The sequence below is a fragment of the Carassius carassius genome, chromosome 13, assembly GCF_963082965.1.
Source record: "Carassius carassius chromosome 13, fCarCar2.1, whole genome shotgun sequence".
Classification (NCBI taxonomy): Eukaryota; Metazoa; Chordata; class Actinopteri; order Cypriniformes; family Cyprinidae; genus Carassius; species Carassius carassius.
Window position 1 is genome coordinate 17,999,954 of NC_081767.1, and position 27,481 is coordinate 18,027,434.

Below are 27,481 nucleotides of genomic sequence, written 5' to 3' on the forward strand. Positions count from 1 at the left end.
CATTTAGAATATTACCCCACATACCCTTATACTGACAGTATTTATTTATGTTTTTCCTGGGCCCCCCAACTGCTTCTTGGTCCCCTCCATGCCATCTCATTAAAAAAAATCCAGCAGAAATGTAATCACCTCCATCAAATAGCCATTATTATTGATAATTATTTTATCACTAATATATATGATGATTGCAGTGAACGTGTTTGTATTGGGTATGCAGGTAGATGCATCCTAGTACAACCACTTCTCTAAAGCACCTTACATTATACTAATAGTAAAAATATTTTTAGAAATAATTACTAAAGTGTGATGATATGGATCTCTGACTTTGCAGTTGACTAATCAACCCTATATGCACTGATGCTATAGTTGTGCCAAACATCTGTAGAATGAATTGATTCACTGTATTATCAGGTCAATACATGTTACTTCATTCACATGCTTTTTGGCATCACAATCTGTGGTCCCTCCTTACTATGATGCAACTTGAAAAGGCGGAGGAAAAGTTTTATTTTGGGGTACATAAATTCTCATCCTTGGAATCTTCAAGCTCCACTGAATAGGAATACACAATGGAGATCAAAAGAGCAGCTGCAAGTACGACAGCACATTTTTAAAGTTCTGGGTTGCATATATTGTACGTTTATTTTTATTATTTTTAAGTTATATTTTATAACTTTCTCTTTTTTATTAAAGGTGTAGTGACAGTATTGTGTATTTTTGCCACATACTCTGCACAAGGTAAGGAAACATTATAATTATACTTTAGACATTTACTATTGAGTGAGCCTGATACTAATAGTAATGTTTTATTTAAAGCAGTTTGTTGTTAAATATTTATATATTTATACCACTGGTGTGGAGTTACAAGTTAGATGAACAAACTCTGTGTGTGTTTGCATGCAAGGTTTTTTTTTTACATATATTTTTTGTTGAATGTACTGCTGGGCAGAGTTACTTTCTTACTCCCTTTTTCAGACAATTCATTTTTTTTTTTATCTTTGACAATTATCAACCACCCTTTTACCATAAAAAAGTGAACCAATGCAAAGTTTTTTTTCTTTTTGTTTTTCTCTTATTACCACATTTAATTCTTTTTTTAATGTAATCTGTTGACTTATGTGGGGTTTTTTTTCGTGCTTTTATGTATTAGGCAGTTTTTGCAGTTAGAGTGGGCCCCATTTGTAGTAGGCCTAAGTTTTTCATAAATGGTTTTTAGTAGAATCCAGATAGACGCACTCTCCAGAACCATTAAGAAGTCTAATAGCATCAGTACCATTTAATGGCTAGTAACCACACTTATAAAAGTAAGATAAAGTAAGATATTGGAATTATTATTATTATTTTATTAAAAGGGCATAAGGGGAAAGTATACAAATACAAATTTACTTTCTCATGGTTTTAGGTTAAAGGTAGCTTATAGTTCACCAAAAATGACAATCCCTTTCATAATTTACTTATCGTTGTCAAAAATAAACCCGTACGTCAAACTTCTGTGGGAAATAGTTCAAATTGTTAATTCATTCAATAACTTACTTTGTATAGATGGAAAAAAAAAACTCAAAATATATCCATGCTCCACAGAAAACAAAAAGTCATACACTGTAAAAAGATTCCCCGTAAATTAACATTAAAATACTGGCAGCAGTGGTTCCAGCCATTTACTGTAATTTTATAATTTTGGCACCGTTTTTCCATTTTAAAGTTGTGCTGTAATTTCACAGTAAAATACTGGCAGCAATGGTTCTAGCTATGTACTCTCATTTTACAGTTTAAGTACTGTTTTCTGTTTTACGGCTGTGCTTTAATTTCACAGTGAAGTACTGGAAGCAATGGTTCCAGCAATTTCTCATAATGCTACACTTTCATTATTGTTTTACATTTTAAAACTGTGCAGTAATTTCACAGTAATGGCTACAGTTATATTTGTGAAATATAATACAAGTTATTTTCTATTTACTCTACTATCTGATATGCTATTATCTCTAGTATACTTACTCAATGGAAAAAAATAAAGGAGAAATAGACTGATATAGTGCTTCATTTGCCATTTGTTAAAAAAAACTAAAAGAACTGTTATATTGGCTGTTATTACAATCTTTTAACAGTATTAACATTTTACAGTATGTTTAACAATAAAAGCACTGTCACAGGGAAAAAGTGCAATTAAAGGAACCACTGAGTAAAAAAAAGAGAGAGAAGAGAAAAAAACAGCCAACACTCCACTTTTTTCTTTTTTTAATCTGGCACGACAGACAGACTAAGTGCAAGTCTGAGAGGAACACGTTAACCAAACCAATAGCTGAAAAAAACCTTCGAGGCAAAACATTTCTCACTCCAGCTTCCGATGGCTCTGGCCTGAGAGGACATCCGGGTCTGGAGAGAGAAAATATTTAGAAATGTTGAGAGACAAAATATAGCACATAGCAAAAGCTAGTGCTCATACACTCTGGAAACACTTTTTAAAATTTTGTTTGAAAATGAATATGCTGGTTAATGAACTATTTTTTTAATCTTTTGTTACAGTAGAGGAGGAAAACTGACAAAACACAATCTTAACAGAACAGCAGGTCAAGACAAGACCAGACAGTTAAGCTGTGTGTAAAAGTGATAGGGTTTTCTAGTTAGCCAGAAAGGAGTGATGTATAATTAAGTGATTGAGCATCAGTATATTGTAGATGTGCATGTGTGTATAGTGCAAGAATGTTGGGGACTGTGCATGAATAAATGTTTATGCTGAATGGGTACGTTTGAGAACACATTGGGAAGTAAAGCCAAGTGATCCCTTCGAAATTGGTTGATTTTTTTTTTTTGCATTGATTGGTCATAAAATGTCATCTTATCTTCATAACAGACACAGGTACAGAGAAAAAACAATGTTCACTTAAAGAAATCTCAGAATTGACTCACTCATATGCACAGTGTATTTATTATTTTTTTAAGATAAACACAAAAGCTGTGATGTTCATAAAATGGCTGCCACTCGTTTCACATCTAAAAAACATGAACAGTGATCGTGACATTAATGTGAAGCCAAACAATAGCAGTGAAAAAATATTTTTTTAACTCTTATCTGTAAATAATTTCTTCTGATGTAAGTGCCATGTGAAATTTGTGCCAGTCCTTTGTGCTTGCCATGTAAGCTTCCCAATGCATTTACGTCAATGTAAGTGCTTATTTGACAATCAACGAAAGCAATAATTTATAGTTAACTTGTATTTGGCTTTGATATATCTGATGGGGTCACACTTTCTTTTTTTTTAAGCATTGAACTAGTGGCAGCCATTTAAAGGCATTTTATGGACTCTCATGGATTATTTCATTAAAAATCCTTATTTATGTCTATCTGGTTGCCATGATGGCATGAGGGTGAGAAAATTATGAAAGAATTCTCATTACGGGGTGAACTATGTCTTTAAGCTTACAACACACAATCATAATTCTACCATGTCTTTACTAAGCTTTACTTTTTAACTGGAAAACGTTAAATTTGTAAGATGTTTTGTTTATTCATTAATTTATTTTTTGTAATGGAGGTTAAGGAGTCATTTGTTTTTCTTGACCAGTTAAAGGGATAGTTCACCCAAAAACAAAAATGTCATTAATTACTCACCCTAATGTCGTTCCAAACCCATAAGACATTCATCTTCAGAACACAAATTAAGATATTTTTGATGAAATCCAAGAGCTCTCTGACCCTACACAGACAGCAAGGTTAATAACACTATCAAGGTGCAAAAAGGTACCAAGAACATCGACAAAATAGTCCATGTGACATCAGTAGTTCAACCGTAATTTTATCAGGCTACAAGAATACTTGTGTTGCGCAAAAAAAAAAAAACTTATGTCACATGGACTAATTTGTTGGCATTCTTGGTACCTTTCTGGGCCTTGATTGTCGTAGTAACCTTGCTATCTATGGAGGGTCAGTGAGCTCTCAGATTTAATCAAAAATATCTTAATTTGTGTTCCTAAATGAACGAAGGTCTTACGGTTTTGAACAAAATTAGTAAATTATGACAGAATTTTCATTTTTGGGTAAACTATCCCTTTAAACAGAACTGAAAAATGATTCCAGTCCTGACTCATGAACTACTATTACAAAAACAAACAAAAAAAGTTGTGGGTCATCAAGATAACAAGGGAATCATTTCTTTCCCATAGCACTCTGAATGTTTAGCTGAATCACCTTGTGTTTTGTCTATGCATGTGATCAGATGCAATTTTAGGTAATATTAATGCAGAAAAACAAACATTTCCAAAGGGTTAATATACACTTATCACTGAAAAAGTAAGTGGTAGGGAGCAATTAAGTTTAGTTACATAGACAAAATCCCATTCGAAATCGATGAGGTTCTTTAGGAGGGATGCAGCTTTGGGGTTGACAGTAGCTTTCGAGTTTTCTTTTAACGACTTTGCCTCTGCTGGTCTTCAAGCCTTTTCCAGGGTTTATCCTGACAAATCGTCTAAGGGTATTAATAAATATACATGTATATTAATAGTAAAATGTAAAAGACAAAACTTGCAGTCTACCTTTTTTAGTTTAATTAATGGATTAAATATATACTTGCTGAAATTGTGGAGTAATAAAAGGGGGAAAAAGCAATTTACAGTTCACAGTAAAAGGTAAATAAAATACCTTTGAATGAATTCCAATGTGCCACATGCCTCCTCTGTATACGGAAGGTTAAAGACGTGGTACATTGCAAACACTGTTGCTACTGGAGTCAGAAATCGTGGGTATAAACCCTCACAAATGACAGGGCCCTCAAGGGTAATTATCCATCTTTTTAAATTCTCAGTTAGATTGTATCTTAAATAGTTCTCAGGATGTCTTTGTTCCCAATTATGCTCAAAGTAATAGTTTAGAGATAAATGAAAATTTACTGATAATTCACTTACTTTAATGGTCTTCTTTTAAGATTGTTTTATATACAAACAGAGCTTCAAATCAGAAGACATTACCCGTTTAACTGGAGACATGTGGCTTATGGTCATTCTACCTTTAATCTCTTGTTTTGACTGTAAATGTGATGGCACCAGATAATGCATCTGCAAAACGCAGATTTCCTTCTCAAAAAAAAAAAAAAAAACCCTGTGTTCTGATGAAACATTAAGTCATAGACATATTTGATGGTCTGAGGGTGAGTAAATTATGAGAACATTTTCAATTTTGAGTCAATCTTTCTTTTAAAAGTCGTGCCTTTGTAACCGACTACCAGCATTAGCTGTGACATACTGACCACACTGAATAAGACAAGGGCTGGCAGGTAGATTTTGCATTTTCTCAACATCAGCTGCAGTCGCAGAAACCTAAAAGAGAACATAAAATTCTGAATTACACTCTTAAAATAAAATTAAACAAACAAAATATTTAAATAAACACTCACATCTGCATGTGCCATCAATCTACTTTCACTCTCATCAAAATGTTCCAGAAGAAGCTTGGTGACCAGGTGTGCAATCTCAAGACTGTCAGCCTGGGACAAGACATCCTTCATGACTTTATCTTTTGGTCTGCTTTTGAAATACTCAAGAATGGCCTTTCCACATTCTTCCATAGACATCTCTAATGCATGAAGTATATCAATTTCAGTAAGCAAATTAAACTGGGCACAGATGGACTTTTGATTAACCTGTTAGCCAGCACCATCCATTATGGGACTCATAGCTGAAAGTGCGCTAGCTAACTTAAAATAAATAGTAAAAATTATAGACACTGAAGTGCCTTGATTTTTTTTTTTTTCAACCACACTTAAATAGTTTTGTTTTTTACCACACAATATTTTTTTATTTGATATAGAAATACATGACATCAGTCCTGGAGCAATCTAGAAAAGTTGAAATACTCATGTTGCAGCCAGTCACTGACGCGCTCAAACATAATTCCTCGAGTCTGTTTCATTCCATTGAAGTTTTTTATTGCATGTCATGTGAATAATTGTACCTGAATTTCCAGTGGTTTTATTGTCCTACCATACAGCAAGGAGGGTGATGGAGCTTTCAATGAATAATCCAAAGTTGGTTACGGGATAAATGAGTGGTCAAAGAAAATATACGGCTGCACCTCGCTAGCCACGACAAATCACTTTCAAAAACCCTGAGCTCCGTCTTAGATTGAACCCATAAAACAGGTGCTACAGTCACCTGTTAGCTGGTGGGCGGGTTCAGTAACGCACGCCTCCATGTTGCACTCATAGAAAAGCAAAACCAAAGCAATATTAAAGCAAGAAAATCTGAATATAAACAAATGTAACATAACCACAACAAACTATTGTTAACAAAACACATTATTTTCGTAATTCGACTCAAACCATAATAAAGAAAGCAAGTATGGCTCCAACATACCGGCCCCTAATTGTTCTGTGAAAAAACAGTACAATTACAAACATACTATAGGAGACAGATAATATTTACAGAAATGTACATCCAGTTTAATAACACACTCCTTTTTTTTTTTAATAGACGCAACGCATCAGTTCATAAAAAATCCTATCATCAAAAATCCGTTCATCAAAAATCAGTGTAAATGTCAAGTGAAAGAGCAAGAGAAAAGAGAGGGACAGAGAGATAGAAAAAGAGATAGAAAGAAGGCTCGTCAATCTCAGTCAGTGGCTTCCAGAAGTAAGGCAAGTTTTGAGATCGGCCTTATCAAGGTGCTGGTCTTGGTTTGCACCTCTACTTGTCTCACAAACCCCCTTCTATCTGGTAAAGTTCGGGTTACGCGGCCCATGAGCCACGAGTTCCTTGGAGCAGAGTCATCCACTATTAATATAATGTCTCCAACAGCAAGATTTCTCTGTTTTGTTGTCCACTTCTGTCTCTCTTGTAACTCTGGCAAATATTCTTTTGTCCACCTCTTCCAGAAAAGATTTGCCATGTACTGCACTTGGCGCCATCTCCTCTTGCCATTGCAGTCATTTGAGCTGAATACACCAGGTGGTAGGGAAGGCTTTCCTCTGAGAAGTAAGAGGTGGTTTGGTGTGGGAGGCTCCAAGTCTAGAGGGTCGTCAGAAGCTTTGCAAATGGGTCTGTCATTGATTATGGCTTCAACTTCACATAGTAAAGTAGCCAATCCTTCCTCATCCAGAGCCTGTTCTTGCAACAGGGCTCTAAGAATGCGTCTGACAGTTCTTATTGGTCTTTCCCAAATTCCACCATGATGGGATCCAGTGGGTGGGTTGAAAGTACAGGATATGCCCCTTTTGAGCAATGCGGCATGGATCTTTGAATTGTCCAGATCTTGAATGGACTCTCGCAAGTCTCATTCTGCTCTTACGAGGTTCTTCCCATTGTCTGATCTGATGGTCTTGACCATACCTCGTCTGGCAATAAATCGCCGTATAGCATTAATGCACGAGTCAGCGTTCAATGTATGGGCGACTTCCAAGTGTACAGCTCTGATGTTTAAGCATGTAAAGATCACACCATACCATTTCAATGTAGTCTGTCCTCTTTTGATTTCAAAAGGTCCAAAGTAGTCGATGCCTACATTGGTAAATGTTGGTTTGTCCGGTGATAGTCTTTCTTGAGGCAAGTCCGACGTGTACTGTTTAACTCTGACACAGCTTTCTCTTCTGCAGTGGACGCATTTGCTGATCATATTCCTAACTGTAGAGTTGGCCTTTGGTATCCAATACTTATGTCTTAAACGTGAAAGTGTAAGGTTTCGACCACTGTGTCCGACAGTTTCATGAGCATGCCTAATAATGAGTGTCGTCACATGATGGTGTCTTGGCAGAATGGCTGGATGCTTGGCTTCAGATGGCATTGCGGACCTTACCAACCTTCCACCGACACTTATTACACCGTCTTGAAGAGTAGGGGTAAGCTTTTGTATGTGACTGTTCTTTTTCACAGTCATTCCTTTTGTCAGACATTCCAGTTCAAGTTTGTACTCCATAGATTGACAGAATTGCACTATAGCTTTTTCAGCATCCTGCAATGTTTCCACACACAGTAAACCTTTACTGCATCCTTTCACTTCAAGTGGCTCTTTACTTTCCTTTTTCTTTTTGCAAATCCTTTTCAGTTCTTCCTTTATCATCAACATCCAAGCAACAGCTTTGCGTAGACGATGCCAGTCTGAGTAGTGAGTGATGAATTTTGTGATTGTTTTTGCAGATTCGTCCAAGGTGGAAATACTGATAGTGAACACTTTCACTTCTGGATCGTGTTGTGTCAATGTGATCTCTGGAGAACTGTGGCCACTCTGCCTCTGGTTGCTGCAAGAATGCAGGGCCTTGTATCCACGTAGATTGTAAGAATTGTGTTGCAGACAAGCCTCTTAATGCACTATCAGCAGGGGGTTATAGTGCTTTTGACATACCTCCACTGTGTTACTTCCGATGCTGCGCGGATGATGGCAACTCTGTTGGCAACGAAAGTACGAAATCTAGATGTTTCATTTCGTATGTATTTGAGTACAGAGGTACTGTCTGTCCAGAAAACAGAAGGCTCCAAAGGGATTTCAAGCTCTTCTTGCAGCACTTTGTCCATTCGCATTGCCATTGCAGCGGCTGTGAGCTCAAGCCTTGGAATGGTAATAGGTTTCAATGGCACCACTCTGGCCTTGCCAATGATAAAGGCACAACAAATCTCATGCTCATGATTTACAAGCCGTAGGTAAGATACAGTGCCAAAACCACTCTCACTTGCATCTGCAAAATGATGAAGCTGTCCAGATATGAGGCCTCCAAACTGCACAGGTGTAAAGCATCTTCTGACTTGGACATTCTCTAATAGAGACAGGTTGGAGACCCATGTCAGCCATCTTTTTTCCAGATGTTCAGGTATTTGGTCATCCCATCCTAGCTTCAAGCCACACAGTTCTTGCAATACCTGTTTTGCAACGAGGATGACAGGTGCCAAAATACCTAGAAGATCATATATAGAGCTTATCATAGACAACAAGCCCCTTCTTGTCAATGGAACGTCTTTGAGTTGGATTTTGAAGACAAACGAGTCAGACTGCACACACCACTGAATTCCAAGAGCTCTTTCAATAGGCAGTGCATTCTTGTCCAAGTCTAAGTCTTTCAGCTCCTGAGTTAAGCTTTGCTCTGAATGGGATGCAAGCAATGTTTGGCTATTACTAACCCATTTGTTCAGCGTGAAACCACCTGAGGCACACAGTTGGGTGAGCTGTCCTGCAAATTGTACTGCCTCTTGCTTGGTATTCACAGACTTTAAGCAGTCGTCCACATAAAAATTCCTGAGCACAGTGTGTGTAACATCTGGGTCAAATTTGCCAATATTGTCTCTGGCACATTGCTGCAATGCAAAAGTCACACAGCTTGGATAAGATGTAGCCCCAAAGATGTGCATGATCATTTTGTATTCTTCAAGAGCCATACCCAAGTCCCCATCAGGCCACCACAAGAATCTCAAAAGATCCGAGTCTTCCTCGGATACATGCATCTGATGAAACATGGCTTCAACATCGGTAATGAAGGCAACAGGATTTTGGCGAAATCTAGTGAGGACCCCAATGAGATTGTTGGTGAGATCCGGGCCTTGTAGAAGTCGCGAGTTTAGAGACACACCTTGGTAGGTAGCTCCACAATCAAATACTACCCTCAGTTTAAGTTTTTTTAGGGTGGTACACCCCGTGGTGAGGAATATATCACTTTCATCCTTCATTTGTCCTCTTTTGCTCCTCCTCTGATGGTATTTGGACTGCAAAGCCTTTTCTCAGAGTTTCAGCCATGAATGTTTTGTAGTCCTCATAGAATTTGTTATTTCTCAACATCTTCCTTGTCAGACTTATAGCTCTTTGCTCAGCAAGGCAGCGGTTATTGGGAAATGCCACATCTGCATCCTTCAAGGGCAGTCCAATGCTGTAATGTCCTTCATGCAATTTCACAGTTAGAGACCAACTGCATGAACATTTTATCCTCTTGAGACATCTCCAAATGCTCCACCTGCTGGCGCTCTGGGAAATCTACTTTCATTTGTTGCTGCAGCAATTCCTCAATTTTCACTACAGAAATTCTGTTTGCAGTAACATCCTTCCATGTGCTTTTCATGAGTGGTCCATTAACTGTCCATCCCAGAGTTGTTTTTATTGCATAGGGACCATTTCCCTGGCTGTTAATTATCCACCATGGTTCCAATGCCTTAGGAACATTATTTCCGATGAGTAGACCAATTTCTGCATTTATCTGTGGAATGTTCACATCATGGAGATATTCCCATTGAGCAATATCTTCCTGATTGGGGATATTTTCAGCCTTTACAGGAATGTCAGGGTGTGAATATATCTCCGGCAAGTCAAAGAAGTCATCATTGTCCAGTCCACTGATTACCATGTCTGCCACCACAGATGTATCAACCACTTTTTCCTTTTTCATTGTTCTTAAGAAGATTCTTGTCCTTTTTCCAGTTGTCTGCAGTTGCCTCAGAAGGGATTCTGTGCAAAAGCTTGCGGAGCTCCCAGGGTCCATAAAGGCATGTGTGCAAATTACTTTGTCACTTTTCTTTAGTTTGACTTTAACCGGCACTATGGCAAGCTTGCATGCCGTGTCTCCGGCCCCAGTTTCTCTCCACAGGTCTGCTTGACTTATGTAGGTCTGAACATTGGCTATAGCCCCGTCATTCTTCTGCACACTGGTCTTATTGATGTGCAAGATAGTAGGATGCTTAAGAGAGCATACATGACAGGTAAGCCTACTTTGGCAATGTTTGCTCATGTGACCTACATCAAAACATCCAAAACATACTCCCTTTTTCCGAAGGAATTCCAATTTATGTTCATGATTTTTGCTTTTCAGCTGTTTTGCAAGAGCTTAGATGATGATCTGCACAGAAAAACAAACACTCTTTCACCATTTTATTTTGTGTTACAGGACTGCTGCTACTCAACGGCTCCGCACTGGTTGCAAACCCAGTAAATCCATCTCTGGGCCTTCTTTCTCTGAGCATTGTTGTCTGTGCAGGTTCGGATTTTCTCGCTTGTGTAGCATTCAGACTTCCAAACAACGGATGTGACAAGATCCTAGATTGTTGGGTTATGAAGTCTGTCAAGTCTGAAAACGTTGCTCTACGGCCATTACGTTCCTGTAATTCATAAGCTTTTACTCGCCATCGTTCTTGGATTTTATATGGCAGTTTACTGAGAATGGCCTTCAAGTTAGTTGGATGATCCAATTCTTCCAAGAACTGAACAGAAGACATAGCACTCAGACAACCATTGAGAAACACAGAATAAGTTTGTAATGCATCTGCATCCTCAGATCTAATCAATGGCCATTTGAGCACTATATTCAAATATGAAGTGGCAATATTGTGCTCATCACCAAAGTGTCTTTTGAGAAGTTCCTTGGCTTTGGTATAACCTTGTTCACGATCCATGAATTGGCAACTACGCACAAGTTCTCTAGGTTGACCAGCTGTAAATTGCTCCGGAAAATACAGCCTATCCTGATCGTTTTTAGTTTTCTTTTCAATTCCATAATCAAAAGCTCTTATGAAGAATTGGTAGTTCAAAGGATCACCTTTGAAAACGGGTATTACAAATGATGGTAAGGAATGTTGTCCTTGTTGTGTAATGAAAGTTTCTGTAATTTTGTTTTGTTTTTCCATTAAAGTCATGACATCGTCAAATTCATTCCTTTTGGTTGTGTTTTGCAACACTGGAGGTTGTTGGTATTGTTTATCTTGTGGAAGTGTTAAACAGTCAGCAGCTTTACGTGCATCTGCACCACGTACTGCATATGCATGTTGAATATTTGGTAGAGCTTGAGAAGTAGAAGGCTTTGGATTCTGATGAGATGCAACATTTCTCTGTTCTCTACTGCCACCTACTAGAGGTAGGCTGGCAGGTGCAACGTGATTGGGATCCAAAGGTGCATAATGAGTCTGAAAAGGGGGGATTTTTGAACGAACAGATAAATCCTTTGCTGGTAGGGCAGGTTTCCTTTGAGTGGATGTAACTGGTTGAAAATTGTATGGTACGTTCCTTTCCAAAATTAATGGCAGTTGTGTGAACACAGGTGTTAATTGTTCTGCATCCTCATCAAAAGTATGATGGTCAGAGTTGACTGTTCCAGTTGCCTGATGAGACAATCCAGTTTCTATGTTCTCATTTTGATTCATTCTTTCAGAGACAGCGTGTTGCATTTCGTATCCTTTCACAAGGTTCAACTTTGCTGTATTTACAGCCATCTTAGTTTTTAACTCAAACTCCTCCTTTTCAGCTTTGAGTGTAGCTTCCCTTCTCTCAAGAGCTTGCTTCTTTTGAAGAGCTTCCGCTTTAACAACCAGTTCCACTTGTTCACTTTCAAGTTGCACTTTAAGAGAAGCAATAGACGACTTGGATGAGATAGAAGACCTTGATGACCGTGAGTAATGTTTAGATGACCGTGATGACCATGAGTGCTTTGATTTCACTTGGGAAATACTGTCTTTGGGACCAATATCATATAGACCAGCAGCAATATCAGCAGTAACAGGAGCATCGACCATAACAGGAGCGTCACCAGTGTTTGCAATTTCATTTTCTGCCCCCTCATCATCAGTCATTTTTGTTTGCGACAACCATTTTTCAGCATAATTTTTAAATCCATTTATGACAGTCATTTTTGGCAAAAACCATTCATTTTGATCAATTTCAGCATTGTTTGGTGACAACAGCATTTTAATTGACTCATTTACTTCATGCAAGTCATTATAAGTTTGTCAAACTCAGGTATTCTTACCTGAAAAACCGATGACAAACGCTATCTTCCTCCATGTTTATGACTTCCTCATGTTGTCTTTGAAGATTCTGTGGTTGGTTGCATATAATTCTGGGTATTTCCCTATGTCGTTAATTCGTTTTTCATCTTTTGCGGCCCGCTACTCCGCTATTTAAATGACCTGAATTGTGTTGTGATGGTTGTGACCTGGTAAATCCAGTAGGTGGCTGTCGACAACACTGAATGTAAACACGACAGGCAAATACTGTATTAAATGTCTCGAGACAAAAATAAAAGATTAAAAGGACTTTGTTTATTATACATTTAATTATGTTAACATTTTATTCAAGCTGTACAGCTAATGTGAGTAGTATTTTGCAGCAGTGGTATCTTGGTATAATGTATGAACAACGGTTTGAAACAAATATTATGTTATTTAATACAAAATTGTGCAGATGATGCTCTGTGGCGCGCCAAGAATTTGAGCAGCGTCCGTAGTCATAGCTGGGTGGCTGCGGACAGATGCCGAATGGCGCTGCCAGTGTGTGTACATTCATAGTAGGGCTGCTCAATTATGATAAAAATCATAATCAAGGTTATTTTGTTCAATATTGTAATCACGATTATTTAATAAAATATAATAAAAATAAAAAAACCTTTGGTGTACCCGCGCTCATAACATTAGCACAGAATCCGTTCAGAATCAATCAACAAAAGAACCAGTTTGGTTCAGTTGCGCTGTGTGTCAGTAGGTGTGTTCGACTTCATGAAGTACTGCGCAAACCGATCGCAGTCTGACTTGAAGCAGTGCATGCCGGTTTAAAAAAATTTTGTCTGACTTGAGACCGTGCTGACGCCACATGACTGACTCAGCCACCGGTGTTTCTCCAGAGCAGCTGCAGGAGGACTGATGATGACACAGCTGTTTCACGATTGGGAAGATTCACCATGTGACTACGATCACGTGTGTTTCGGGTTAGACAAACCTTTTCAGTTTCAATAATGGCTTTTTTAATGTAGTCGCACTGATGTATTGAGTCACGTTTATCGTACAACACTGATAAAAGCATATATACCCCACTGTATTAGTATTTAAATAGTATATATGATTATGTTGAACTTTATTCTTGAAAATATGGTCCTGTATTAAGCAGTATGTGAAAACTTTCTGTTGTTTCTGTTGCTCATGAAAACGTTTCTGAAACGTCTGTGTATTTTAAAAATATTGCATTTAATTCACTTCATCTGTCATAAAGTATGCAAACACCACGTGAGTGTCACTAACGGGAGCAGAAAGTGTCCGACTTGATTGCTCCGTTTTCAACTCCGCCCCCGACTGCAAATGGCTGCTCTCGCTGATCGCCGTCTGTAGCCCTGCTTCAAGTCGAACGCATCCAGTCTGCTTCACACTGAATCACACATGCGCAGTATCATCAGCTCCTCGGTTCACAAATCAGACGCATCCGACAGACACGGTCCTTGACTCCAGAACGAGTCAATCTTTCATTCGTTATCTGGCTCGGCTCGGTGTTCATCTTCAGTTCTCTGTTCACAGCAGTTCAGTCAGTGTATTGTTTGAGGAAATGAATTACTCCTTGATATTGGTTTGTTTTAACTCAGAGGGAGTGTCAGCCACATTAAAAAAGTTAATGGCTTAAGTCATTTATGGATTAATGCTTATTGGAGACGCGAACCATTTCAAACGATTCAGTTCGATTTGGTGAACTGGTTGAAGAAGAACCGGTTACATCGAATGATTCGTTCACAAACCGGATGTCACTAAACTGCAGTGTGCTCACAACAGACCCGGAAGAGAAGACAATGCTGAATAAAGTCATAGTTTTTGCTATTTTTGGACCAAAATGTATTTTCGATGCTTCAAAAAATTCTAACTGACCCTCTAATGTCACATGGACTACTTTGAAGATTTTTTTATTACCTTTCTGGACATGAACAGTATACCGTACATATATTTTCAATGGAGGGACAGAAAGCGCTCAGACTAAATCTAAAATATCTTAAAACTGTGAACGACATGAGGGTGAGTTATTAATGACATAATTTTAATATTTGGGTGAATTAACCCTTTAAGAGCTGCACAGATCCAAATTACAGTAACACACGTATTTTCATTGTCAACTCTTTACGTTCATTTATTACATGACCGATGAAGGTATACATTAATAAACACTAAGCACAGCATTTTGAAACATTTTTGCATGTATTTGCATTTAGGCACGCACCTTGAGCTAAAAGATGACTTTACATGTCCGTGTTCTGTTCCATCTAGGCGCATATCTCTTCCTGAGGAGCAGCTAAAGTTCTCTTTCAAGCTTTTAAAAACATGAATAAATATACTTTTATAAATAAAGCATGTCCCATTATGCAAATGTCATATTACATGATTTTACTGATTTGCACGGGAAATTGGGCTTTCATGGAGGAACGAAAGCGCAGTGCTGCAAAAATGGGGCACTATAATTGTTTTATCTCGATTATTGTATTTTCATGATCATTTGAGGCCGAAATCTAACTGTTTTTAGATTAATTGCACAGCCCTAACTCATAGAGAATAATGTGTTCAAATTTTAAAGAAGAATTTTTAAAGATACGACTCAACGCTGCTCTTCTGGTCTGGTGTGCAACCCCCTTAAGAAGTTTAAAAAGTAGGGCCACTTGCTCTGTATGCACTTATTCTACCCTGCCTGGCGGAAGTGCTTGCAGGTGGCGTCAAAATCGTAAACAAAGTCGGGGGAAGCATGGAGGTCTAAGAGCTAAGCTAAAGCTAACACTGCTAACACCGCTCTCTTTACCCAGCATTTTCCTTGCTAATCTGCGATCACTGGTGAACAAAATTGATGAGTTACGACTTCTCATCACCCACAGTAAGAGATTTTTGGATTGCAATGTCATGGTTTTCACAGAAACATGACTACACATCGATGTACCCAAAAATGCTATTGAGCTATCCAGATGCTACACGCTCCAGGCAGATAGAACGACAGATGACTCTGGCAAAATAATAGGCAGTGGATTGTGTATTTATGTTAACAAAGCTTGGTGTACGAACATTGTCATTGTTGGGAGACACTGCTCAGCTAACCTAGAGTTTCTCATGGTTAAATGTAGACATTTTTATCTGCCGCGTGAATTCACTCCCACCATAATAACTGCAGTCTATATTCCACCAGATGCTAATGACAAGCTTGCTTTGAACAAACTTCACAGGGCTATTGGGTCCTCGTTTGCATCCAGACTTCGGCATGGTTCTATGATTGGCAAAACTGCTCTCACGGTTAAGATTTTCCACACGTATCTTTACTTGCATTAAGAGTGATGTATACCCTCCTGCTATTAAAGCACCATTTGGAAACTGGTCTGCAAAGCTGTTAGGGTATTGCCTAACAATATTTTGGCAGAGCGTTAGACACTGAGAACACATGGGGCAAAGCTCATATTTGCACATTTCGTCCACTAGGACTCCCACCATCTACGTAGGCCTCTTGCCTGCAGAAATAGCCGATTGGATCTGTGGTGGCATTTGATCCCATGGGACTGGAAAGTTGTGGGCCATGTCTTGGAAATGATAAAAGTATGTGGAGAGGATGTACTTGGTTTGGCTTTTTCTGAGGAAAATGCAACCTTGACTGTCACGTGCTGAACTTGACAAATGAGAGGCTGAGCTTGGTTCACTGTAACTTGAAAAATTAAAATTCTTTCATTACTCACTCACCCTCATGTCGCTGCAAACCCGTAAGACCTTTGTTCATCTTCGGAACACAAATTAAGATATGTTTGATGAAATCTGAGAGCTTTCTGACCCTGCATAGACAGCATGGGTCCTACCACGGTCAAGGTCTAGAAATGTTGTAAATACATCATTAAAATAGTGGTACTCATGGCCGTAGCCAGGCTTTGAAAATTAGTGAGGTCCAGGGGGGTTCTATTATAACCCCCTTATTAAAGAATTGTGCTATAATAACCCCTATAAATACAACTAATTAAATACTCTTGAACACTTGAAAAGAGACAGAAATGTAGATGTTTTTGGAGGGATGCTAATTTTCAAATGATACCCTATTTATTGCATCAAAGTTTGTTAATACTATATTTATGGGGTGGATAATTTTATCAGTTGTTTATTATTCATGCAAACATACATATTACCCACCAAACGTGTTATTTTCTGATAGTCAAGACTACAAAAGACAATGCTTAGTAGTCAGCTCCAGTGGTGCAGAGGGTCAGCTGCCGTGTCTAAAAGTGAACAAATAAATAAGTGAATGGATTTGGACAGTGGCCTATACACTGCGCATGAGACTTGGAGCTGTTGCAAAAACATTGCCATATGTACTTTTATATTACACGTACCTTATTTTAGAAAATAATATTAATACCAATAACACTCAAAATTACTTTATATTGCCGTTATACATACCTCCGCGTCAGCTTTGTGGTTTCATCGATGGTATTTAATATTTTTTGTAATGCTTTTATGTTCATAATCATTAAATGCTATTAAAATACTGAGAACAAAAATAAAAACACATAAACAAGTTCATAATTACCGTAATTCCTCAAATAAAGGAATTTCAGGCCTTTATTTACCTGAACTGCAGAAGGTAAAAGGCTTTTATTTGAAGCAGGCTTTTATTAGAGGCAGGCCTTTATTTCTATTCCATCTGTTTGATAAGTAATTGTTTTAAATAACCCGTTTTAAATTAAAAGCGATAGCCTTCCAGAGGACAGAGATCATAACATTAGCACAGAATCAGTTCAGAATCAATCACCAAAAGAATCAATTCGGTTCAGACGCGCTCTGTGTCAGTCTGCTTCATGCTGAATTACACATGCGCAGTATCATCAGATCCTCAGTTCTTAAATAGGAAGCGTCTGACAGAAACGGTTCTCGGTTCAGTGTACTGGTGATCTGAAAACCGATGCAACCGGTTCTTGACTCAAGAACGAGAAACGCTCCAGCAGTGGGAGTGTACGTTTGTTATCTGGCTCTGCTGCACAAATTTTCCCCCCGGCCTTTATTTAAGACCGGCCTTTATTTGTCCGTGTTGACCACGCCCCCGGCCACTATTGAGAGTGAGGAGTTGTCGTCATAGTACAGAGCACCTCCCCTCGATAACCACCCTCTCCACCATGTTGGCAGGACACCGGTTGCAAAACATGATTGTTTACATGTGTTGTTAACTCGGTAGTAGAGGAGGTTCTCGTAATTCTACAATGTTTTACCATGCCTGGAAGTCACTGCTGCGTTAAAAACTGCTCCAGTACCTCACACGATACATATGGAAAACATAGGAACATAGGAATCGTTTTTTAGGTTACCGAAATGGACACAGCATCAGTCTGCAGGCTCGTCTGAATCTCATACACCTTGCATTCACACTGTTAATGATTTTAATCTAACCAGGACATTTACATCTTGGAATCACACATTTAACTACCCTAGCCAACCCAGAACTGGTTCGTCCGCTTTGGAGCCCCCAACACAAAAACCTGTTACAGTACGTATCCTTGGGATAAAATCTAATTACAACTAAATACCTAAACTTACACCGCTTTAGCCTACATTAAAACATGTTGGAAACGTTTGTGTACATTGAACATCTCGTACAATCTAGTGTTTACGAAACAGTCACAGTTAATTACTTTGTCATTTTGGGCAAGAAGGGTCTGCTAAATGCAATGTAATTACAACACACTAAACGCATGTGAAGAAACTTACCAAGTCCTGCACCCAGCCTCAGCAGCCTCAGCAAGGGGAGATGGGACGGATCCTTGTGGCACTTAGTGTTAATTTCGTCACCTATTTTTAATTTAGTCTTAGTCTTAGTCTTGTTCCAAATGTCCTTGTTAGTTTTAGTCATATTTAGTCATTCACATATCTTTTTTTGTCAGTCAAGTTTTAGTCGACTAAAAGTCTCGTCATTTTAGTCTAGTTTTAGTCAAAAGAAAACTCAAGGTATCTTAGTCGACTAAAAGTCTTTTAATTTTAGTCTAGTTTTAGTCAAAAAAATTTTGTGTTTTTTTAAAATAACACATTATTACTGATAAAAATTTCAGTAAAAAAAGTGTTTCACATATCTCAAACATTGGTTAAATGTCATAATTACCTGACAAAATACACTTGTTGAATGATTTTTGTTGGATGCAAATGTTAAATGTGTCTGGTTTTCAAATTCTGATTTAGGAGACACATTCACAAATGATTAACCTGATCACATTTTTTTTACTTTATTGATACTGCTTTTAATCGTAATGCAAAGACCGGTCATCGGGACATAAGCTGTCATATACAATAAAAGAGCCTGCGCAGCAACAGGAAATATAATTTAACACAAAAAGCCTGCCTAGACGGTGGACTTGCGCTCAGGAATTTTTTTTTATTTTGTATTTTTTGAGCGGCGTGTGGACAAATTCTTTTTACGCACACACTATTTTATTTCTTGATAACAGACCGCTGCTAACTATAACACACAAATATCGAGCCTCTTCCTTCGACCTAGCATGTCGTCGTCGCTCGCTCATCACTCGTGTTCGCTTTGGGTGTTGTGCGTTCAGCAGTTTTGTGTTGCAGCCACAGGCTGGCAGCAACAGGAGTATGACCCCTGTTTCACACCGCATGCGTGAGCGGTGCGCGAGCAGCGCGTCCGCGCAACTACATCGTCACTGCAGCAGGAGACTCTCGCGAGTATTCACACTGGAAGCGTATAAGTACAGCATCACAGCAGCGGCTGCAAAGCGTGTTCGGCAGAAAATATAACCATTTCAAACAATGTGTATAATTCTTTAAACATTTGTTTCTATAACAATACACCATACTTTCACCCAAAACGATGAATTAAAAAGTTTAAATGGGTAAATACATATTTGTTATACTTAATTTTCTTTTCTGGCATAATTGTTAAAACACTAGACATTGTCATTGTTGTTAAAACTCTTGACATGCTTATTCTGTGCATTTTGAACAAGTTTTGTGTAAAATCATATGTATTTTTCCATCAAAAGTTTGCTTTCACTTTAATTGAGCGTGAGCAGCACAGCAAAAATAGACCGGACGGCGAAACCCCCGCTTCACTGCTGTTCACGCGACGCTCCTGCTTGCCGCTCACGCGCTGCTCCTGGTCCCGGTGTGAATGCACTCATTGATTAACATGGACGCCGAAAAAAATACGCGCTGCTCGTGCGCCGCTCACGCTTGCGGTGTGAAACAGGCGTGAGACCTGTAACTTGAGCAACAACGGGAAGCCGCAAACTCGTTCTGAATTTTTAAAGGCGTAACAAGATGATGAAAAAGCAGAGACGATTGTAGACGAAAATGAAGAGAGATTTTATCTTAGTTTTTATTTTATGCAAAACATTTTCGTCTCGTCTTTTTTCGTCAACAATAATGCATGTTAATTTAGTCTTAGTCAGCGTTTTTGGACAGTGGTGCAGTCTTGTCATCGTCTCGTCTTAGTCATGAAAAAAAAGGTTGTTGACGAATATATTTCGTCTCGTCTCGTCTGACGAAATTAACACTAGTGGCACTCCATATTTTACAGGTGATAAATGGTAGTTATCAGACAGGTAGGATCTAAACCTTCTTAGAGCCTGCCCTTGAATACCTGTATAGTTTTGTAATCGATCTATGAGAATGTCATGATCTATGTTGTCGAACGCAGCACTAAGACCAAGTAAAACTAGCAATGAGATGCAGCCTTGATCTGACGCAAGAAGCAGGTCATTTGTAATTTTAACAAGTGCAGTTTCTGTGCTATGGTGATAAGAAGCTTAATTGAGCAGACACTTTTTCAAAAATTTTAGACATAAATGTAAGATTTGAAATAGGCCTATAATTTACCAGTTCACTAGGATGTAGTTTTGGTTTCTTAATAAGAGGCTTAATAACGGCCAGCTTTCAGGACGAGGGCATCGGGGTGCAGGCTAAGAGGTTAAATGGATTTGGGATGTGACCTAAAGATAACGACGAGTTAATAATATTGAGAAGTGGTTCTTCGGCTACAGGTAACAACTCTTTCAGTAATTTAGTTGGTACAGGATCTAATAAACATGTTGTTGGTTTAGATTCAGAGATAAGTTTATTTAGTTCTTCCTGTCCTATAGTTGTAACGCACTGCAGTTTATCTTTGGGTGCGATGGATGAAACTGAAGTGTTAGAGGCAAAATAATCTACATTCGCTATTGTATTTCTAACACAGTCTTAATAGATTGGACAATGCAAGTACTTCTATCATTTGAGCGTGCAGAACAAAAGTCATCATAATTGTTATTTGAGAATTGGCTTACTATAGAGCGAAGTGTCCTGGAGATGTTGTCTGAGAGCAGCTCCGCTCCAACTCTGCTGGGGTGTGGACCATCAGCGTGAAAAAGCCTAGGACGCTCTCAGAAAAGATTCCAATTATTAACAAATAGCAGTTTATGTTCTTTACACCATGACAACAACCATTCATTTAAAGCAACAAGTCTACTGAACCTTTACTATTTGTCGAAGCTGTAACACAAGCTGCCATACCTCATTTTCAGCTGGACATTTAATCTTATCTCCAATCAAACCTGGAAGCATCCTAAGTAAACACCAGTTTTGCACTGCATGGCCATTAAGTTTATCCCCACCCGAAGCAACCTCAACAGGTTTGTCATTAGCATCACTACCAAAGTATGAGAACTGACTTATTCTCAGATTATTTCCTGGTAAGTGAACTACTTATCCACTGTCACAAAGTGTTTTATGTATAAGGCTACATCATATGATGCAACACCTTCAAATATGTCATGGCCAAGACAGGCTGATAATCCCGGTTGGCATACATCAAAGTGACGGAACAAAGTGTCAAATTTGATCTCTTCAACTGCACTTGAAGCACCTTCACTCTCAGTTTGCTCTTTGTATGACTCAACGGTGCGCTTAGTACCTTTAGACAGAGGATCTTCTCTAAATGTTTCTCTGTCAATGTTGCAGTATCTGCAAAATTTATAACGCTTTGTGAAATTCTCTACAAATCCACCAATATAGTATGAGCCCAGGTTGTCCCCTCAAATTGCAGTTAATGTTCCCAAGAAAACTTGTCCATCAGGCAAAATAACACCACTTACCTCAAGAACTTTGAGGTCTTTGATGAGTGACTGGAAAAAAAGTTTCTTGCCCAAAAATCCTGCTTTACCCAAATCCTGATCTCTGCAAATAAGAACAAGTTGCATCTGTTCAGTGCTAGACCTATGATGTGGAGTGATGTCTGTAAGGGTAGGATATACACAGAGCAACTTGTGTTTTTTTTTTCTACCAGAACCAAGAGGTTTGGCAACTTCTAATGCAACCTGGTAGAGAATTATGCCAAAAGATGAGGGGTCATTTCTAAGCAAACTAATTTCTATTATGCTGTTGCCATCCCAGATGTCCTGAAAAAGATCTTTACGAGGAACATTATAGTACATTTGTTTGTGATGTTCCCTTACTGTGTCAATTTGTAACACTGTCTTTATTGTTTCTTTGTTCGGAACATATTGTGCAAAGCACTCTTTGCTGGTCTCATTTTCTCCAAGACAAACCGGAACTGGTGCTGCATGGTTAAAATTATTTTTGAAGTAAGTTAATCGTTTTCGGTCAGTATTAAGTATGTGTGACTTTTAAGTTTGAAAGAGGTCATCACTACGCAAAACACCATCAATGGCACATACTGTGTATGCCTTTCAGGAAGCTGTATTACTGCCAATCTGTCTCTTAACTTGAAAAGCAGATGTTCCTTACTCATGTCATGAATTTCTTGAAATTGACTAATGATTGTTTGAATTACAGATTATGGAAGTAGACATTTAAATTGCAATTTAAGATACAATAAAGCAAGATGTCTCAAAAACAGTGCTTCATCAAAACTTTCTGCATTGTCATCTTGTTCCATACTTGGAGCCTCATTTTGTTCCATTGTTATATTGGAAACATGTCTCTGTACTCGCATGTGGCTCACAAATGCACAGATAATGCTTGAGTGCATACAAAGTTTGCAAGAATACATGTAGTTAAACTTACCTAATCTTAGCGTTGTTTGCCATCTTGGAAGTACAAAATTACATTTAAATTTATGCATTTAGCAGACGCTTTTATCCAAAGCGACTTACATTGCATTCAGGCTAACAATTTTCTCCTATCATGTGTTCCCTGAAATATAAATAAAATAATAAAATAAAATACAAACACCATTACATGCAATGAATGATTCCTGTATAAGATAAAAATAATAAAACTATTTATTTCGGGTTATTACCTGTTTGACCAAGAAAATAATTAGTCTGAGAAGACTGGCTAGAGAAATGTTGACTCTCAAGGTCTGTCTGCAAAACGTGATTCGCGCTGAAAAGCAGTAAAAAATATCTGCCACCGCCTTGCGTTTCAGTAACGACCTCTTCGACTTTTTGAATATTACTCTTGCATATGTTAGGCCTACATGTAAATCTAGATAAAATACGAGTAGGTACTTCCACCATTAAATCAAACTTTTTTTCTTTTTTTTTTTGTGGATTATATTGCGTGGTGTGACTTTAGTGAATAACATTTACATGCATGAATCTGGTATCTAAAATTAGCATCATGAATCAGAAATAGATGTAGATTTAAAGATTTCTACAAAAGAAAAATCAAGCTTATAACGAAGTATTACAGACCCATTAAGAACTGCCTGCAAAAAGCAATTCGCATCAAGTAGCACAATTACAAATACCTCTTAAAAGACGTGATTTTACAAGTTGGGGGAAACATAGTGAAATAACAACAAAAAGCCAAACTTTCCCTGAACCGTGTCCTTTAATACAACAGAGGTGAAGGCAAGAGGCGAGTTGTGCAGTGATCTCGTTTACCATGCTGTTTTTTAAAAAAAAACAGGCGCTAACGGGTTTACAGTTACATGCTGCAAATTTACTGCAAGTGATTAATCTATGGGCCTTTGTCTGTTAATTTACAGGATTAAACTGTCTATTGAAATAACAGTATTTTACTGTTGGAAATTGGCGGGGGGGTTTTTTACAGTTTATATTTGTTAGTTAATTATGATCCTTTAAAGTCAACATGGAATGTGGTTCATAACCTACTTTTCTTACTAAAAATGTGAAGGGATTTTTGCATCTCAGGAATTGTGAAAAGTTGGTGTTACGTACTAGAATGTAGCCAGATGGAAATTTAGAAAAACAGTAAATTGTGTGCTCCTCATCCTTTTATTTCAAGTCATTATGATGACATCAGTAAAAATAAAGTGATTTCCTTAGATGAAAGGCAGATCAAGTTATTGAATTTTTATTCAAGATTTCAAATAGTTTGCACTGATGTACTGTTTATAATAAGACCAAGAACTTGAATTAGGAATGTAATATGAAACTGAAATCAAATTTCCCTTGATCTTTTGACACATGTATTATAAAAGTCCTATAAAATATCAGGAAATACTAGACAGACACAAACACAGGATTACTCCATACAGAGGACACTACAAGACACTGTGTAGAAAGCAATAAGTTGTGAAAATCTTCTTTGAATTGCCCTTCTTGTGATACTAACATCTTGGACGCAAACACTGCTGCAACATGTCACAAATCAATTTCTCTTTCAGGTCAGAGGTGGTGTGAATGCTTGAATGTTGGAAATAGAGTGGGATGACCAGTTTAGTGTCTGAGATTTGTTGTGCCAATTCGTGCTCTATCCATAACAGACAGAATTGCCAATTGTAATTGGTTCTGTTGTCTAGTCACTTTACACCACTCACGTCCGGTGTAAACACGGGTTAAAATGAGCAATCACGTCAGTTAAAAACACAGAATGTTTGCTTACTTTGCTACAGATTCATTTTTAAACAAGACCGTATAAAGTTTTTCAGAACTAGAGACTAGAGTGGATCCAATAGTAATGTGGCAACACATAAGTGTGAGTAAACATGTTACCACTGTTGCATTTTCTGTTCCAGACTGTTTGATATATACTGAGTATTAGGGTGACCATATGCGCCGTTCATACGGGACACGTCCCAGCCAGGATTTTAATATTGCCTAAAATATCCAGGTTTTGGCTATTTGCACTGTGCAGGTTGATCGTTGTGTAACATTCATGAGAGCTATAAAGAGCAGAGCAGACGGCTCCTTATGCTTTCAAATCGCTTTCACGTGTTTGTTCGATCGTTTGACTTGAAGCATTGTGGCGCACTTTGTTTTTGTTTTTTTTATTTGTGCGCAGCGACGCTTCAAATCAATCGAACAAACAAACACGTAACCATATCTGCATCGATTTGATCATTCTCTCTAGATCTCACCTTCCCACACGCATGGATGTTTTAGGCATTATTAAAATCCTGGCTGGGACGTGTCCCGTATGAATGGCGCATATGGTCACCCTACTGAGTATTTATACATTATTAACCCAAATTACCCATGTTGTTTTTAAACAACGTGGTCTCATGGCAAATACTTACCTGGGGGCAAGGAGTTCTGAAGTCGGAGCAGGTTTGAATGCCATGTAACCACAATTAGAAAAAGCAGTTCAAATCTGCATGTAAGGAAGTCGAAATGGCACAGTTTTGCATTTATTAGCATTTATTATCTAGTAGGTTCAGGGTTAAGTTTGGTGTTGCGCATATTTCCAAAACGATAGAGCATTAACTTTAGTGACAGTCCCCAGATATTTGAATTCGTCAATATGTACCATACGAAACTTAATAAAAACACAACAATACTTACCTAGAAAAATGTAATAAAAACATGTATCATGTATTGAACCCATGTTTTAGCATCACTCAGTGGACATTTCTCTTTGATACTGTGGCAAAACTTTCAGTAAGGTATGTAAAACCAGTGTTGCAGAAAAGTACTCCGTGGTATGAAGTTTCCATGAGACTGGGTTGTTTTAGAGCATGTCACAACAGCATCAATCTATTATTTTAAGAAGCGAAGCAGTAATCTAATCATAGTGGGCATTTACTTGCAAGTCTTGAATGCGGCCCGCCTATAAAAACACAGTTCTGCAAAGAGGCTCAAAAACAGAATTTAAAATATATAAGATATATAAGATAGCCTATTACTTCTAAATTATGATTTTATTTTTGTTTATGTAAAATCACAATAACAATATAAGTAAACCTCAGAGACCATTATAAAATAATATTAATAAAAAATTCTTTCATGATAACTCTCTGAAAAATTGGCATGGTAATGAACATGACAATGTTAATGTATTTGGTCTTGGCGGAAAAGATATGCTACGCTGCTGCTACTGCGGCAGAGCTAGTACTGAGACTTGCTATTACCAATACATCCACAACATGCTTCTGTGAACATGTTAGAAATATTGCTGCTGCACATATAACATACGTACATTAAATAACCCCATAGAATATGTGGAGAGTTTCTGAAGCAAGCTGCACTACTACAGCAAGCTCTAGTCATATATTTTAATGTTGAGCAGCAATTGGCTACCAATACAGGAGAGAACCAATCAGCTGTGCCATGTGATGTCAGATTGAGTTAGACTTTAATGTCAGAACTCATAGCTTACTATCATTTTTGTCCACAGGAGACTAGTTACTACATGTCATAATGAATCATCTCTTTGTTCCTCAGGATTTTGCCATCACGACAAAGGGAGCCAGTGAGTCTCTCAACACCGTTATAAGAGTTTTTGGATTTGTATTATTTTTACATATGCATTTTATCATAAATCAATTAAATCTACATTAACATTAAATTAACAGAATGATTTGGTAAAAGGAATATTTGAGTGATATGTCTTTATAATGTCAGCAGCAATGCAGGTTTCAGTGGAGAGATGGAAGGCAGCCAACATCTGCACTGTTGTGGAAATGTGTCTTACAAGATCTCAGAAAGTTCCTGCTGCAATGGTAGTATAGACACTTGAAGATGTTAGTTTGTGGTTGCTGAGTCACTGAAAGTAGGATATGATTCACCGCAAGTTTAGGACTTAAGCAATGATTGAACACATATTTCATTGTGTTGCAGGAAATTTAACCCTAGGATTAAGCCAGCTGGTGGCTGACTGCTGTGATTCTGTAGCTTACAATCCCCTTAACGAGATTTGCTGTGGTGGCAGCATACTGACACGAAGCAGCACTCACATGAAATGCTGTGGCAAAGGTAGCTGATGTACTTCATGCAGCTTTACAGCCACATTGTTCATATTTGACACATTTTTGCATGCTAAAGAAATTTTGTTGAGATTTATTGATCTTTATACTATTAGATCAAGGATGACTTCTTTTATGATGAGTTTTCTCTTACACTTATTTACAGTCATGTACCTGACAACGACTCATTTGTGTTGTGATGACATAATACTTGAATGGAAGGAAAATCATTCTTGTTGTGGAAATAAAACGTATGACATGACAACCCACTACTGCTGCACTAACCTTACACTAGAAGTAAAGCCTTATAATGAAACTTGCTGTCCAAAAGTAACAGGTGTGTGTATACAGCTCTTACATTGATTACTAGATAAATAATTAAATAAATGTGGTGCAAGTGACTTAAAAGTGGAACAAAGACATATTTTACTCTGTAATATATTCATGTGTTTTTAGTTAAACAGTAATAGATTTGCCATTTGTTTTAGTAGGTTATAATGTGAATCTTCTTTTCACAGATTCTGAATACCAGCAAGGCTCTCGTCCCACCTGGTGAGTCACACAGACCTAATCCTATACCTCCAAGGTATAGACAAGTAAACACTTTATCTATTCTCTGCTTTTCTTTAATGCAAAAGTATCAGAATATTGAAAATGTGTCCCCTCTTTTGTGATTGA

General features: G+C 37.9%; 1 protein-coding gene and 1 long non-coding RNA gene across 5 annotated transcripts in view; both read left to right on the forward strand.

Annotated features, from left to right (window-relative positions):
* LOC132156010 (galaxin-like) overlaps positions 1-27,481 on the forward strand; it is a 213,322-nt gene that overhangs the window by 179,935 nt on the left and 5,906 nt on the right. The gene's annotated exons all lie outside the window — the stretch shown is intronic.
* Positions 690-27,134, forward strand: LOC132156015 (uncharacterized). Of its 3 annotated transcripts, none has more exons than XR_009437378.1 (5): positions 690-738; positions 26,283-26,310; positions 26,463-26,560; positions 26,679-26,813; positions 26,970-27,134. It is a non-coding gene; the product is annotated as an uncharacterized LOC132156015 (long non-coding RNA). The 3 variants fall into 3 exon arrangements; XR_009437376.1 differs by having other exon boundaries at positions 26,466-26,560; XR_009437377.1 differs by lacking the exon at positions 690-738 and having other exon boundaries at positions 26,174-26,310; positions 26,466-26,560.